General features: G+C 48.6%; 1 protein-coding gene across 5 annotated transcripts in view; it reads right to left on the bottom strand.

Moving 5' to 3' along the window:
* Nucleotides 1-16,485, bottom strand: part of EXD3 (exonuclease 3'-5' domain containing 3) — a 256,141-nt gene that overhangs the window by 238,074 nt on the left and 1,582 nt on the right. For all 5 annotated transcript variants that reach the window (XR_009115427.1, XR_009115428.1, XM_058037915.1 and 2 more), the window contains exon 2: nucleotides 12,038-12,102. The gene's annotated coding sequence lies outside the window, so the exon portion shown is untranslated. The remainder of the gene's footprint in view (nucleotides 1-12,037; nucleotides 12,103-16,485) is intronic.

Consider the following 16,485-nt stretch of genomic DNA (forward strand, 5'->3'; position numbering starts at 1 on the left):
CCATAGCTTTCTCACATTTCTCCACATTTACTGACCCAAAGTTTAACCTGCTGCTTTGTTTTCCAATCCCACAGGATCACAGGGTAGGTACTTGTGCAGCTTTAGATCTGCCTATGCCACAACTCTGAATTCCCTCAGACTTTGTTATTTCTCCATCCACTGCCTCCCTCAGGTCCCTGAGACTCCCCTGTCATTCTCATGGGAACTGCTCTTGGGTGTAACAACCACCACTTCTACACCTTTTCCTCACCTTTTAGCCAGTCACTGGTTTGCTAGAGAACATTCTCTGATCCCCAGGAAAGCAGCTGTGACAAAGGACCATGTCAGGAGCTGTTAGAATATCGGAGGACACCACACACACTGATCACCAAAATCCAGATGTTTGTCCTTGAGGATTCCTCAAGTGCAACTTCCTTTTACAAAAGACATGCTGACTCCCCCACATCCATGCAAAATCAAGTGCCAGCTCATTCTGATCTGTATTATTCTTTTGACAACGCTGCACAATCCAAGGCCAGATTTCTCTCTGCTGCTCCCCAAGCTTCCTGAAACTCTCTTGGAAATTGGTATCATATCAGCCCTGACTGTTTTCTAACAGGAGTGAGGAGATTTTAACTGAAAGGTTGCATACAAGTGTTAATTATTCAAAAGTTCCTCTCCTGACTCCTTCTGAGGCTCTGACATCCTGGTGCCTGCAGGCAGGTATTCCTCACTGTGTTTTTAAAATCTTAATTTAGTAGTTGGGTTTGAGATGGGTTCTGCTAAGGAAACCAAGCACAGAGTAGATGCCTCAGAAACTCAATGTTTCTTTCTGCTCCACCTCCTGATTTTTCACACCCTGGTCTCCACGGGTTTTGTCAAGCTTTTGAACAAGCTTCTTATTCCCAACATATTTGGGAAAGAACTGTTACTTTTTATACTTTCTGAAAGCCTTTGAAAGTGTTTATTCTTTTCTATCTTCCTCACTTGGTCATGACTTCATCTTTTGGAAGGATGCCCCTGCCTCTCCAGCCTTCCTTCCCTGCTGCTTCATATCAGAACTTTCTCTCACAGCAATTGATGGGGTTGAGGCATTTCCTCTGCAGCACAGAGCCTTGAAATCAGCTTCAGCTCCCCTCAAAGGTTTCACCCCTGTCACGGCTCCTTTCAGTTTCTTTTTAACCTGCTGCCTCATTCTGATATATTTTCCCTTTGCAAATGAAGGAATTTCACTTCTCTGAAGTTTTTGGCTTGGGTTACTTCTGCAGGATCTGTAAGTGCACTTGTGTTCACTGGCAGTACAATTCTGTACCAAGTTCTGCACAATTGCCAGAAGAAAGTCAAAATTATCTTCCCCTCTCTAGATGCCTTCACCAGATGTTTCCCAAGGATGTCATTCTTGGACTGGGGTGCCAATTTTCTCCCATTGTTTCTCCTGTTTTAAAGCTCCCTACTCCTTATTATTCTATACTTTTCCTATCTCAAAAAGCAGGTATTTCAGCTTATTGCTTGGTTTATCATGCTGCATTTTCTTTGTTTCTTCTACAGAAATTGTGAAAACTAATTATGCTTCAAGAAGGGTAATTATCACTTAGCTATTATTCATCATGTAAGTGCAGAATAATTGTTTGCATTGCTTCTATTCTGTTATCCTTAATAAATACATAAACATCCAGAAAGATGAATCCACAGAACAGATCCAGTTCTGCTCATACCAAGGAATTAAAAATAATTGCTGCCTTTGGAATTTCAGAATGAAATACATCACTGAATGAAACATTCTCTTTAAAACCTCAAAGAAAAGCAAGAAATGACAAGACCTTGCAAGAAGTTTATTTTCATTGCTCACTGAATAATAGCTGTGACAGTTATTTAACCCTCACTCAACTCTTGCTGTTGATGCTGATCATGTTTGACACCTCAAACCAGCGTGTCAGTAAAAAAATAAGCTACAACTGAAAACTTCTCATTAAGTAAGATTTTGGTTTTTAGACACCTGTTATTGAAATAGCATAGCCTTGAACTGCAGTGGAAAATGAGCAAGGTAAAAACTTGCTGAAAACCCAAATGCTGGACAGAATGGTACAGATGGCATTTTTAGGTCAAAGGCTAAATCCTCCCAGAACAAAAGACAAATTTACTGCAGAGAGAACAAAAGGCATCAGCCCTAATATTGCACACACTCATTAAATGTGTCAGCTGGCTGTACAGAGAGGTATGAAATGGGATTTAGGTACCAGCCAGTGTTCGGTGCCACTGAACAGTGCCACTGTTCCTTCAGCTCAGCCCATTTCCCTGTCTGTTCCTGAAGCTGCTGAGGGTTATGGAGACAGTGATTCCCACATCCTACTTGTACTTCTGTGACAGAATCCCCTGAGCTGGAAGGGACCCACCAGGATCCCCCAGCCCAGCCCCTGTCCCTGCCCAGCCCCACCCTGGGCACCCCTGGCAGCGCTGCCCAAAGGCTCCTGGAGCTCTGGCAGCCTCGGGGCCGTGCCCATTCCCTGGGCAGCCTGGGCAGTGCCAGCACCCTCTGGGGGCAGAGCCTTGCCCTGAGCTCCAGCCTGAGCTGCCCTGGCCCAGCCCCAGCCGTGCCCTGGCTCCTGTCCCTGTCACAGAGCAGAGGTGGGAGCTGCCCCTCTGCTTCACCTCACCACAAAGTTGTAACTGTGATGAGTCTCCCCTGAGTCTCCTCCAGGTTGAACAGACCAAGTAAGGTTGACTTGAGTAAGAACTACTGCCTGCTCCTCTAAATCCACCAGAGCAGCTACAGAACCTGCCAGGCCATTCCTCAGCACTGACTCAGCAACAGAAGGAAAACTTTGAGCCTGCAGTTACACCTTTTCCAGGGTTTGTGTGTGCAATATCCAGTCATGAGAACAGAGAAAGGCAAGACCCCAGCAAGCCAGACCCCAGCACTTCCTATGGCCTCTGTTACTCAAAGGAGATACAGGAATCCCGGGATAGGCTTTCCATGACAGCTCAGAGCAGGCTGCAGGGACAGTGCCTGACCCACCCCACACTCACACAGAGCTCTCCTGTTCAGGATTCCAGCTGCATGTTTGAGCTCACACCCTCATTTTCCATGGATCATCATGTTATCCTGTAGGATAACACAAACCAAAGGTGGCAAATTAACACCAAAATAAAGCAAGGTACAGGACACCCTGGGAACGGGTTTGAGGGAGAGGGGAAATGTTTTACATCATCTCCCAGAGTAAGCTGGTGGAATTCCCAAATCTCAGGACAAGGGAATTGGTAATGAGAGAGAAATAAATTCCTTCACCTCTGGGTTGAAATCCAAGTCAGGCTGGTAGTAGCCAAGACCCATTAGCTCAACATCTGCTAGTTGTTTGGCAGCCCATGTGAAGTGAGTTATATTCCTCAGCATCCACATCCCAGTCCCACTAATTGGCACCACATTGGCAATCTAAACACAGAGGTTAAGGTCTGAGCACACAGCAGGCAGCAACTCTGAGATCAGGCAGCTCCAGCTTGGAGGACACATGTGATAAATTATACTTCTGGTATCTGGAACTCCATTTAAGTGCCCCACCATCCTGTCCTGCCCCCAGAATAAAACTGGAACTGCAGGGGAGGCAGCAGCTGTCAGCAGTCCCTGCCCAGCTCCTGCAGCACTAACACATCACCAGGCCCACTACCAGTCAAAGCACCTTCAACAACTGCTGAAATTTTAAGCAAAATGCTGTACAGCATTAAGTATGAGCTAAAGTGTTTGGATAATAGTTACCAATATCTATAAAAACAGTATCTTTCCCTAAACTCCAGTTTTTAATACAAAAATGCAACACTCACTAAAAAGGCAGTAACAATATCATTTTATAGATCCTAAATAACAAGGCTATTTTCCTTTTGTCTTTCCTTCCTCTGCAGTTTTCCAACAAAGAGTGCACAGGACTAAAGCTGATTTGAAAACACAACCCATTAACTTTTAGAGAATTATTCTTTTTATTGTCCCATAGTAAAATGTTTCTCTCTGAGGGCAAAAATAAGTTATTAGCTCTTAATACATAGTAATAAAAGAAAATTGATTTTTCACATCATCTGAATATGGCAGCATAAAATAATTCGAAACTATGAGGGAAGGAGACTCATGTTACAGTTTAGAAACTGTTCCTGATGTTTACACATCACTTCAGTTTAAAGAACTGCTTATGATGGGAACATGATGAAAGCTGTTGAGCATGAAGGAAGGGAGATGGAAATGAAGCCAAAAGAAACATCTTTGCCAGAACTCTACAAGAAAAGAGAATCAGAGTCAGTCAGTTTGGGAGGGACCTCTGGAGTTTTCCAATCCAGTCAGCTGCTCAAAGAATGGCCAACTTCAAAGTGGGGTGAGGCTGCCCAAAGATATTATAGATGAAAGCACAACATAGTACAGCCCTGCAAAATCCACCTATATAGACATTCTTCTTGCAAGCCAAATGTCCTCTTCATTTACCACTGCTCTGGAAATTATTCCACTCTAAGCTGTTTTGAGAAGCAATAGGGCCAGCAGCCATGAGGAACAGGGGAACACTGCAAAGGAAACAAACCTAATCTGGGCACCCAGTAGGACCAAGGGATGGAGAACTTCAGATGCTAGAAGGACTTGAGGACAGGAGACTCTGAGAGAGCTTGGAAAGTCCAGTCCTCTCAGGATCTGTGTTTTAATCTGTCTTACTTTGGAGAGGTATGCTCAGCCTGTGGGGAAAAGGCAGCAGTGACATAAGGCCAGTGTGCACAAAAACAAACCCAACCCCCAGTCTGCATTCCACAGCCACTCAAAGGAGGTGTTTTCCTTCTTGTGCAAGGAACACTCCAACAGTTCACAGCCAGGGGGGCAATTGTCCCTCAGCTGCTTCATACAGGAACAGCCTGCTGCTTTGGCACAGCACTGCCTGACCTGCCTGCCCTGCCAGCACTGCCAGCTCTGCCAGCCCTGACAGCTCTGACAGCTCTGACAGCACTGCCTGGCTCTGCCTGCCCTGCCTGGCTCTGCCTGCCCTGCCTGCCCTGCCAGCACTGCCAGCTCTGCCTGCTCTGACAGCACTGCCTGGCTCTGCCTGCCCTGCCAGCACTGCCAGCCCTGACAGCTCAGACAGCTCTGACAGCACTGCCTGCCCTGCCTGCCCTGCCTGGCACTGCCTGCCCTGCCTGCTCTGACTGGCACTGCCTGGCACTGCCTGCCCTGCCTGGCTCTGCCAGCCCTGCCTGCCCTGCCTGGCACTGCCTGCCCTGCTTGCACTGCCTGCTCTGCCTGCCCTGCCTGCCCTGCCTGGCTCTGCTTGCCCTGCCTGGCCCTGCCTGGCCCTGCCTGCCCTGCCTGGCACTGCCTGCCCTACTTGCACTGCCTGCTCTGCCTGCCCTGCCTGGCTCTGCCTGGCTCTGCCAGCCCTGCCTGCCCTGCCTGGCTCTGCCAGCCCTGCCTGCCCTGCCTGCCCTGCCTGGCTCTGCCAGCCCTGCCAGCCCTGCCTGCCCTGCCTAGCACTGCCAGCCCTGCCTGGCTCTGCCTGGCTCTGCCTGCCCTGCCTGGCTCTGCCTGCCCTGCCTGGCACTGCCTTCCCTGTCTGCACTGCCAGCTTTGCCTGCACTGCCTGCCTGGCCACTGACAAAGCCAGGCCAGTCTGGCTCCCACCAAAAGGTGCTGTCAGTTCTGAGGGTCTGCACAAGCTCTTGAGGATTCTGTCTGCCCTCATGAGACCCCACCTGCAGTGCTGTGCCCAGCTTTGGAGGCCTCAGCACTGAAAAGACCTGGAAATGCTGGAGAGAGTCCAGAGGAGGCCATGGAGATGCTCCAAGGGCTGCAGCCCCTCTGCTCTGGAGCCAGGCTGGGAGAGCTGGGGGTGCTCACCTGGAGAGGAGAAGGCTCCTTGGACACCTTAGAGCCCCTTCCAGAGCTTAAAGAGGGTTTGTAAAAAGGATGGAGACAGATTTTTTCATACAGGCAGGTAGTGACAGGACAAGAAGAATGGCTCCCACTGCCAGAGGGTGGGATTAAATTGGAGATTAGGAAGACATTTTTCCTGTGAGGTGGGCAGGCTCTGGCACAGGGTGCCCAGAGCAGCTGTGGCTGCCCCTGGATCCCTGGCAGTGCCCAAGGCCAGGCTGGGCAGGGCTGGGAGCAGCCTGGGACAGTGGGAGGTGTCCCTGCCATGGCAGGGGTGGCACTGGATGAGCTTTACGGTCCCTTCCAACCTAAACCAGTGTGAAATTCTGTGATACAAGATGGACCAAGGGATCTGTCTGATAGAGCAGGACCCCAGAGCTCCAATATCTCTGCCAGGCTATCCCTGCATCTGCTTCTGGCAGCAAGGACACAACCTTCCTTCCCCCTTCACTATTTAACGCTTAAGTGTGGATCTTTTTTTACTCTCTTCTATACTTCTGAGGAGTAGAATAGGCTTATACCATATTTTTTAAATGCCAGACCAATTCATTCTGTTTTAAGACATGTTATTAGCAGCTTCTTTTAAAATGACACCAACTACAAATGATTCTATTGACACTTGAGGCAGGAGCTGCTGTGCTGACATCTGCAAGAGAATTAAAGGGGACTGTGATGACTGCCAGGAGTCCAGCACTAGCTGGAAGAAACCAGACTGGCAACAGAAACATCAGCACCAGAACTGCTCTGCCTTTGGCCACATTTGGGTCCCAGGCTGCCAGTTCAGGAAGTGCTGAGGTGCTTCAGCACTAATTCCTGATGCTGCAGGACTGTGGGGTGACAGGGCCAAGCAAAGGTTATCATCGTGTGATGGAGTGAGCTGCTTCACTGAGCAGCTCTCGTGTGCACTTCTGAACCCTCATGCAAATATTGAGCAAGCATTTATGGTTAAAATAAATGTTTTCTCACAAAACCAAGTATAGGAATAATACCAAACTCATGAGTTTCCTGAGAGTAATTCCTCTCCATTTAGAAAACAGGAGGGGTCCAAGAAAGACCTTCTTTACAGGGGAGGAAGACAGGAAGGAAGGAAATGTGAATTACATACACCTCTAGATAAATTCCCCTTTAAAAAAAAGGAAGGAAATTAGAGTTAACTAAAAAGAGCATGGTTAGCATCAGTGCACAAGCTGGGGAAAAAACCTCGGAAATCCTGGCCAAAGATAACGCTGCCTCCTACTGTCCCTGCCAGGCTTGCCCCAGGCACAGGGGAAAGGGCCATTTTCACCCTCTTACCACTCTGAAGCTATAAATTACAGTCACATTTGATGATCACCTCTCCCTGTGTCATCCTAGGTTTCTTTGTAATAAGGCTGTTAAAAAACATGTGTTTTCACTTTTTTATTATTATTAAAAAAGGACAACTCCTAACTGAGCAAAGGCTCTGTTGATACAACAACATGTGGATTAAATCTGAAAGGAGAAGAAAGCTGTTCTAATAAACTGACAATCCTGCTCAGAGGCCTTGTATCCAGAGTAGTGTAATAAATCATGAGGAAAGATTTCTCTTTGGCTGAAATAACCATTTATTTAGGCATGGAACAAGAGTATTTTAAAATTGCTCTGGACATTGTACACAGAAGACTTTCTCCATTTTTGTTCTTTTTTGTTTGATCATTTTCTGTTGAGTTTTAAGCATAAACCCAAAGTTTTGCATGTGCATTAGTTAAAATTGCTTACTTTTTGGTGCTTAAACCTCTGACAAGTCAGTCAGACAGCACCATTGGGCACCTACAGAAACAAGGGAAGGAAAAAGAAAGGAAAAAGTGGTTCCTGCTCCATTACATCATTACATTAGGCAGAAAATTGCCCAAAATTTAAGCTTTCCTATTATGCTTCTCTCGTGTGCTTTTACAGTTGTATTTGTTCCCTTAACCTCTATCAGCAGGGGCTTTTTCACTCTTTTTAAAGCAGGAGACACTCTGCACTATTGCTGCCTTCCCCTGAAGGGAAGACACACAAACTGTCCCACAGTGGCTTCTGAGCCCAGCACAAGGACCTGCCCAGTCAGAGCATCACTGAGGGGCAGTGAAGAGCAGGGAGGGCTCAGAAACCCCACCACCAGCCCCAAAATAGTGCCCAGAATCAGGGTTTGGCAGAATGTGAGTACAACGCTGAACTGCAACTATAGATGAGTCTAAGTACTGCATAATAAAAAATCTAATTTGTACCTGGAGCTGATTTCCAAGCTAAAGCATCTAACAATTCCCCTTAAGACATTGTGCTGTGGGGATGGCATTGGCCAGCTCAGGCAAACATGTCCCCACAGAGCACAGCTGTCTTCAAACAGTGGCAAAAAACAAAACACCATCACCATAAAACAAAACTTTCAGTTCCATAGAACTGTTCTGTGAGGAGGTATTACTCAAATCTGGCAGAAAGTGTTTCCTACAAGGTGGAGCTCCTCTTCAGACATGTTCTGAAATGTCTCTGGCTCCTGGATTACCATGACTTCTTAGAATATCCAAACTGTGGTAAAATACAAGAGGGATCTGGATATGGGATGGAGGATAACACTGAAGGGGTGAAGATTTTGGCTGAAGCCTCTGCCATTCACGGTGTCAGTCCTGAAGTCACTTACAGAAATCACAAGAGTACAAGAAACACTCTTCAAACCCATTAAACCACAATCCCCAGTCTCACAGACAAGATGCTTTAAGCTCAGCAACTGTTTTTATCTCTGCCAGAGGAGTCCCTGTGTATTCCATTCCACCTTAAAATCCATCTGCCAGCCAGACAAAGAAAAGGTTCCTCAGGAATTCCAGCAGTCACTGGGAGGCCATCCCAGCCTGCCTGTCTGCTGCTGCATTCCCAACTCCCTGAAAGGATCCAGGGGGCACATACCAGCCTGGATCAGCTCTGGGCTGCTCTGTCCCCTCTGTCCCCTGCGCACTACCTTTGCCCAGAGCAGCTGTGCCACCCTCCAGGAGAGCAGTGGGAGCTGGGAACTGCATAGTGCTGCCAAGTGCAGAGTGCCTGCCTTGTCCCAGGGCTGCTCTGCAGGATGCCCAGCCCAGCCCTGCCTGCAGGGGCTGTCACCCTGTGCCATCAGCTGCCTCACAGGCTCAGCGTCTCCCCAGCTCTGCTTCCCACACACCTGCAGGCACCCACGGGGCTCAGGCAGCTCCCGCTGCCTCCTCCTGTGCTCTCCCACAAAGGGATGCCGGAGAATCCCTGAGCAGGCAACTCCTCTTTGCCAAAAAGCTTCCAAGGGGATGGAAAGTTCTGGGGGGACAGAAAGGGAAAGTGCAAGAGGAGATTAAAAACTAGGAGAGGAAAAAGTAGGCCTGACCAGGACTTTTTGTTATTATTCTGCTTTGATTGTGGAGAATGAAGTCACATGGCCAAGAGAGTTCAGAGAAGCCTGGCACAGTGATTCAGGACTGCAAGGCAAGTGCTGTCTCCTGGCTGAGCACAGAACCTGCTCTGATAAACACTCCTGTGCTCAGTGTTCACTGTCCCTGCCCTATGGACAGCAAACCTCCCTGGCAGGGCACACATGGCACTCTGGACAGAGCTGCTCAGTCAGCTGGCTCTGTGCACAGCTGCCCCTGCCCTGTCACCTGTCACACCACCCCATCCTCCCCTCCCATCCCAGAGAGGACAGGGACACCCCAGAGCAGTGACAGAACCCAGCCCCCACCTGCAGCTCCCACAGCACCAGGAACCCAGAGGCTGAGAGGAGCAGAGCTCAGGGCTGAGGGGAGCAGAGCTCAGGGCTGAGTGGAGCCAGAGCTCAGGGCTGAGTGGAGCAGAGCTCAGGGCTGAGTGGAGCAGAGTTCAGGGCTGAGTGGAGCCCCAGCTCAGAGCTCAGTGAAGCCCCAGCTCAGGGCTGAGTGGATCAGAGCTCAGAGCTGAGTGGATCAGAGCTCAGGGCTGAGTGGATCAGAGCTCAGAGCTGAGTGGATCAGAGCTCAGGGCTGAGTGGAGCCCCAGCTCAGAGCTCAGTGAAGCCCCAGCTCAGGGCTCAGGGGATCAGATCTCAGGGCTCAGTGGAGCAGAGCTCAGGGCTCAGGGGATTCCCCAGCTCAGGGCTCAGGGGATCCCCAGCTCAGGGCTCAGTGAAGCCCCAGCTCAGGGCTCAGTGGATCAGAGCTCAGGGCTCAGGGGATCCCCAGCTCAGGGCTCAGTGGATCAGAGCTCAGGGCTCAGGGGATCCCCAGCTCAGAGCTCAGTGGAGCCCCAGCTCAGGGCTGAGCTCTGTGCCCTGCAGGGACGGCTCCAGCCCAGGAAACACCACCTGGCTCCTGCCAAGGTTCCCCAGGCTGGGGATGAGTCAGTGCTAATTGCTCAGAATTAGCAATTCTGGGTTCCACCGGTTTGGTTTGGTTTGGTTTGGTTTGGTTTGGTTTGGTTTTGTAAAAGCAAAACAAGGTATGTTTGGACAAAGGTGAGATGATGTTTGTGTTTACAGACAATCTGACTCCTGCATATAAATATGCTGTTCCTTGGACAAAAAACTAAAAACATCAGGAAATCAAAAGTAATGCAAATGATCTGGCTTTATAATCTTGCCAGAAAAGAAACACCTCAAAAGCAGTTGAATAATAATCATGGTCTTAAATTTGACTTCTCTGACTCCTGTTTTGTTCAATATTTTAATTATATTTTAAAAAAAATTCTAAACCACTTCAGATTTTGAAGCACATTTATATAAATTGATTAATTCACCCAAGGTAAAAATCATTATTATCTTTTTGACACAAAGAAAGTGAAAGGAGACACAACAAACTGTTTGTCAAAGACACAGAACTGGTGGAAGGGCTGGTACTAAAACCCAAGAGTTTCTGGAGCACCTTATATTTTTATCAAGGATTTACTTTTTTAAAGACAATAGCAACCAAAAACCAATATCCAAAATGGTTACAGATTTAGGATCAGGGCAGTTTATGGGGTAAAGGCCACGAGAAAAGCAAGTTCATTAATTCACATTTGGAAAACTGCAGTGAATTCTCAAATAAGTAATTGCTATATTCCATACAGAGCACAAGCATGAACTGAGCCCACAGCACAGGCAGTCCAGCCTTGGATCACTGGTACCCAGGGAAATCCAGCTCCACATTCCCACTTCCTGCAGCAGGATTTCTATGGAGAGCTGCAGGGGAGTGAGGCTGCTCAGTCCCTGGGTGATTCCAGAGTGCCCTCTAACGAGGCTGCAGCTGCATTTCACACACACAGGAACACAGGAAAGCCCCAAATGAGCCTTGTCTCCACTTGAAAACGGGACAGCAGATGACAGACACTAACTGGTGACTGCTCCTGCATAGATACTTTATACTGCCTCGTTGGTAAATACCTCAGTAGGCAGCGGGACTATAGAGAAAGATGGGAAAATTCACAGTTCTCCCATTCCAAGAGAAGAAAGGATACTGAGTAAGATGAAAGTTAACCCACTACAACTTTTTAAGATAAACTGAGTTTTACACAATCTGTAAGGAATTGCTGGGTAACTTTCAACACATGATGCAGTTAAATCAAACTTTACAAAAATAAGTGAATATAATCAATGAAGTTCACAAATCAAAATGGAATCTCCTTGAATATATTCCTTAATACACTGGTGTACCATAAAATACTGACTATTTGGTCTGCACCCAAGAGTGGTCACGCAGACTGCAGTGGTGGAACAGGACTGGCTACAAGTTCATACAGCAGATGTGGTTTATTGCCCAGTTCCCTTTCACCCACCTACATAAACTAATAAAGCATCCTGCAAACCAGAAAAGTTCTTCTTGAGAAACAAATGCCACGCTGGTCCTCAGAACAGAAATTCACTGGAATAATCTCAGAACAGGGCTGTTCCTTGCCCTTGAAGCTGTGCCAGCAGCTATGCCAGGAGAGCACAGCTGATCAGGGTGGGATCAGCAGAGTCACAGCAGCCCCTGTGCAGCCCCTGTGCAGCTCCTGTCCCCTCCCTCCCCCTGTCCTGCACCGAGGCACCCCACTCAGGTGGGATCCACTCAGCACCCCAGCTGGGAGCAGAGGGTGCAAATGATTCTTTTCCGAGCTCCTACAAGACAGAAGGGAAAGGGGCAGAAGTTCCTGAAGCTGCACTGCCCCCATCCTGCCAGATGCGAGTCAGAAGCTTCTGAACAGATCAGGCAAACTCACCCCGAGGGAGGACGGTGGAGGTGTCACTGCTGGGCGATGTCTGGGGACCCTGCTGCCACCAGGAGCTGTGAGGAAGCAAACAGAGCTGTGAGCACCTGGACACCTGGCACCCAAAACCTCAGCCCTGAGCCAGCAGGCACCTGGCTAATGCAGGCTGGGAGGCAGAGCTGGTAGGCTGCACATTCTGCCTGGAACCCCTCTCACGTACTTGCTAACTTCTTCACTTCTTGCTAAACATTTTTATTGTAATGTTAAGATCATGAGGTGCAATGAGGGGAGACCTCAGAGGAATCTGCAGCTCCTCCCGGGGGGCAGAGCAGGGACAACTCTGATCTCTGCTCTGTGACAGGAGCCAGGGCACAGCTGGGGCTGGGCCAGGGCAGCTCAGGCTGGAGCTCAGGGCAAGGCTCTGCCCCCAGAGGGTGCTGGCACTGCCCAGGCTGCCCAGGGAATGGGCACGGCCCCGAGGCTGCCAGAGCTCCAGGAGCCTTTGGGCAGCGCTGCCAGGGGTGCCCAGGCTGGGGCTGCTAGGGGGGCTGGGCAGGGACAGGGGCTGGGCTGGGGGATCCTGGTGGGTCCCTCTCAGCTCAGGACATTCTGTGATTCCATTTGGGTCACCAAAGACTAAGAACACCTTACCAATGTGATGAAGCATGCAGGGAACCAGCACCCTGACCCACATGGGTCATCCATTCAACAAGCACAACAAACACCTCCAGGAAAGCTCCACTCCATGGCTGCAATGGCCCAGTGGCCACCACTGCTCACAAACAGCCCTGGAGGACACCCTCAGCTGCACAGGTAACAAAAACCTGCCCTGCTCCAGCTGAAACTGGAGCTTGAGTCTGTACAGCCCAACTGCACTGCCCTCCTCAAAGAGCCAAACCCATTTCCTTTCAGTTTCTAACACTGGGAGATTCAAGTCCCCCAGGAATATTTTCCAAAAGTGTACAGGCAGTTGTATAACCCAAGGAACCCACGTGGAGCAGTTTGATAGAGGTTCCCAAGCAGTGCTGAGTTCCTCCTGTGTTCAAACACTCCTCACAGCACTGCTACATCCCAGCCAACTCTCTTCCTGACCAAAAGGAGAGGAAGAGGAGATTCCTCTTCCTTGAGGAGATTCAGGCAGAGTTTGACATTACAAAGATCAGCAGTGGGCAGACTGTGTCCTGGCTGTTTTGAAAAAGAGACTTTTCTTTCATGAACATGTAACCCAAACAAGACTCAGTGAATTGGTGTAAAATTAAAAATTATTAGACAGTCTCTTTTGAACCAGACCTGCATCCTATTCAGTAGACAATAAAAAGTGTAAAAAAATGCAAGAGCAAATTAATACCTGAAATGAGTAAGTGAACCACAGCTGTGTGCAGAGCTGTAAGGGTAACCCCTTGTTAGGCACTCAGCTTTTGAAGGCAAGATGAGCAACAGCCAAGAATAAAACACATTGTGCAGGTATCACAAACCATGGAATGAGCAAAAAAATGTGTTACAATAATCAGGAGTCTAAAATGACAGCAGCCACACATTTAGACTTAACGTGAAATGTGACCATACCCTTGGCAGAGCTGGAGATGTAGCAAAGAGGAAATTATTTAAAGGCATTAAATCCATGTAGAGCTGGAGTGTCTCCTGCCCTGGCTCAGTATCGTGGGACAAGGACACAGCAATGCACAGGAGCCAGAGCTCACCTGTGCAGACATACCTGCAGCTCTGCTCTCCCAAACAGACCCAGAGATGCACTGAAGCACTGGGCAGAGAATTTGGCTGCCATATTATGACCAGAAAAAGAGTCTTTGATGCATTTTTTATGTCAGTTGCTACCACAACAAGCAGGGGCAGGTTTGGCCTGCAGGACCAGCAGCCCCAGAGCAGGACACCAACAGGAACCACTCCTGATATGTCAGCTTCAAATTGGTTTCTGGCCTGTTACTGTTCAGATGTTTAGACAACAGAAATTCAACTTTTTCTTCCTTTGCTTAATTCCTCCATTCTTCTTATTTATATCTCCTTTTTTTTCATTAGCAAATTCCTTCTTCACATTCACAGTGTGGCAAGTACAAGGAATACACAACCTTGCCCATGGGATAGGGTCAGGGAAGGCACAGAACCCTCATGTGTTACAGGTGATCAGACAGAAGCTGGAGAGTTTTTAACTGCTCCTGGTCTGACCAGGTTCCAAAACACTTAATCCTTCTTTTCCTGCATTTCCACCTATTCCTTGCAGAAGAAACTGCAAGGAGGATTGTTCTGTAAGAATTAGCAACACAGGGATTTTTTTCCTTCCGTAGAAATGTCTTTGACAGAAGCAATTCCTCAAGCCTCGGACAGGTCTGTCCAGAGCCAGCTCGAGGGGCTGTGCCCAGAGCCAGAGCCCAGGCAGTGCAAAGCTGAGCCTCAGGAGGCTGCTAATGGCACAGGCAGGGCTCACTGCCTGAATCTCACCTGCAGCTGAGCCTCAGGAGGCTGCTAATGGCACAGGCAGGGCTCACTGCCTGAATCTCACCTGCAGCTGAGCCTCAGGAGGCTGCTAATGGCACAGGCAGGGCTCATTGCCTGGGTCTCACCTGCAGCCACAAAGCAGGACCTGCCCCAGGTCCCCAGCAGGGAGCTCAGTCAGCACAGGGGGGAAAGGACACGCTGCTCCTGACCTCACACACCTGGGCAAGGCTCTCACCTGCCAGGCCCAGGTTAATGGCACTGGCTCATATTGCAACACCCAGCCTCCACATATATTCCAGAAGAGGCAGAGACTGTTATCCTCTGGGAAAACAGCTTTCCAGACTTCCAATATCCCACGTATACACACCCCCTTCCTTTGTTTTTCTGTAAGATTTTTTCGGATCTTTATTGTGGAGTGTTTTGTGGACAGTTGGTTAGCTGAGAAAGGTCACGTCGACATAATGCTGCTGGTTAAGCTTGAAGGGGACAAGTATAGAAGTTAGTAGTCAGTGTTTAGTAACAGGCAAGGACATTGTGCCCTTGGTGTAACAGCAGGATAGGGGAGAGTATCTTTGGTAGAAATACGAAGAAAAGTTTTATTAAAATATTTATAAGAATGCAGAAGTAGGCCCAGTTGCTTGATAAGTAACTAACCAATAGTGAACTTGCTTTTGCAATATGTATGAGATTCATTACCACTGATATAAAGATGTGTACTTATCAATAAAGTTTAAAATTTGCTAATCACTCATATTGCGTGCTGCATTTCTCCCACCGGTCCCAACACTTTATCACTGACATCTGCCATAGTTCCTCCAACACTGTATCAATTTATTACACATTCATTCAGATGAGAGATGAACATGTGAATCTGCAGGATGTTCAGCCCTTGGCACATGTCCTGTTTCTGCTCCTCAGCTTTATTCTTTCAATAAAATCTTTAACGTAAGTTTAATACAGTAGATACTCTCAGGGCCGTGACCAGCCCTCCCTCCAGTGCCCCTGGTTACCAAGGGAGCTGCTTGAGGAGGCTGCCAGAGCACCACCAAGAATCCTCAGAGAGCTACAGAAAATATATTTTTATTTAAAGATATATTACACAGACTCAGCAATTAGCTTTTGAACTAAATTACTCAAACTTGGTTCAGAAGAGCACTCTTAATTTCAATGAAGTGTCTTTGTCATTAGCCCAGAGGTGCCCTATGTCATTCCCTCTCCTACCAGGTTACATCCCTGCACACATCAGCAAGTTATTTAATGCATGTTTGGGTAAATTATTCATTCACAGCAGCAGCTGCTTTGGTTGTCTGAGTATAACTGAGCCTCTGTGAACTGGCATCCACCTCTGTGTGAGGATCCCTCTGCACCACTTCAGAGCTGGGAACTCCCAGCACAGGGAGCTCTCCCTGCTGCCTCTGCAGCATCCCACAGGCTGCACTGGCTCCAGCTGTGCCAGTTGCTGTTTGTAGTGGAAAAGAGCAATTTCAAGTGTTCAGTTTAGTCCTTCTGTGCAGCCCACACTGGCCTGAGGGGCTCTGTGTGAGCAGCACCCCCAGAGGAGTGTTCTCAGTGCTGAACTGCAACCTGCAGCTGAGTGCCAGCATTCCTACGGGCAGCACTGCTGCTCAGGAACTCCACACAGAACCAGAGCTTCTCTGATGGGGCATTTACGTTCCAGAAGATCCATTTTGCTGGTTTTGCTCCAGATGTTCAAATTTGATTGTTTCTGCCCTACTGCTTGCCCAAGAGACTGCCCAGGAGTCTGCTCTGAGCACACGTCCAGCCCTGAAACCCTTCAGCTGAGGAGCTCCCAGCACTGCCCGGCCTTCCCCCCTGCCCCAGCCCCTCCTGTAATTACCCTGCACCACCGCTGGGAACCCGAGGCACGTTTAAGAGAATTTGTGTCGCTGTGCCTCAGTCAGCAGATCCCACTGAGGGCTTTGGGAAGGCTGACAGGATCCAGCTGTGGGAGAACTTCCCACAGGCACGGATTTCCAGAGTGCCTGAGT

This window comes from Melospiza georgiana, chromosome 20 (assembly GCF_028018845.1).
Source record: "Melospiza georgiana isolate bMelGeo1 chromosome 20, bMelGeo1.pri, whole genome shotgun sequence".
NCBI classification, from domain to species: Eukaryota; Metazoa; Chordata; class Aves; order Passeriformes; family Passerellidae; genus Melospiza; species Melospiza georgiana.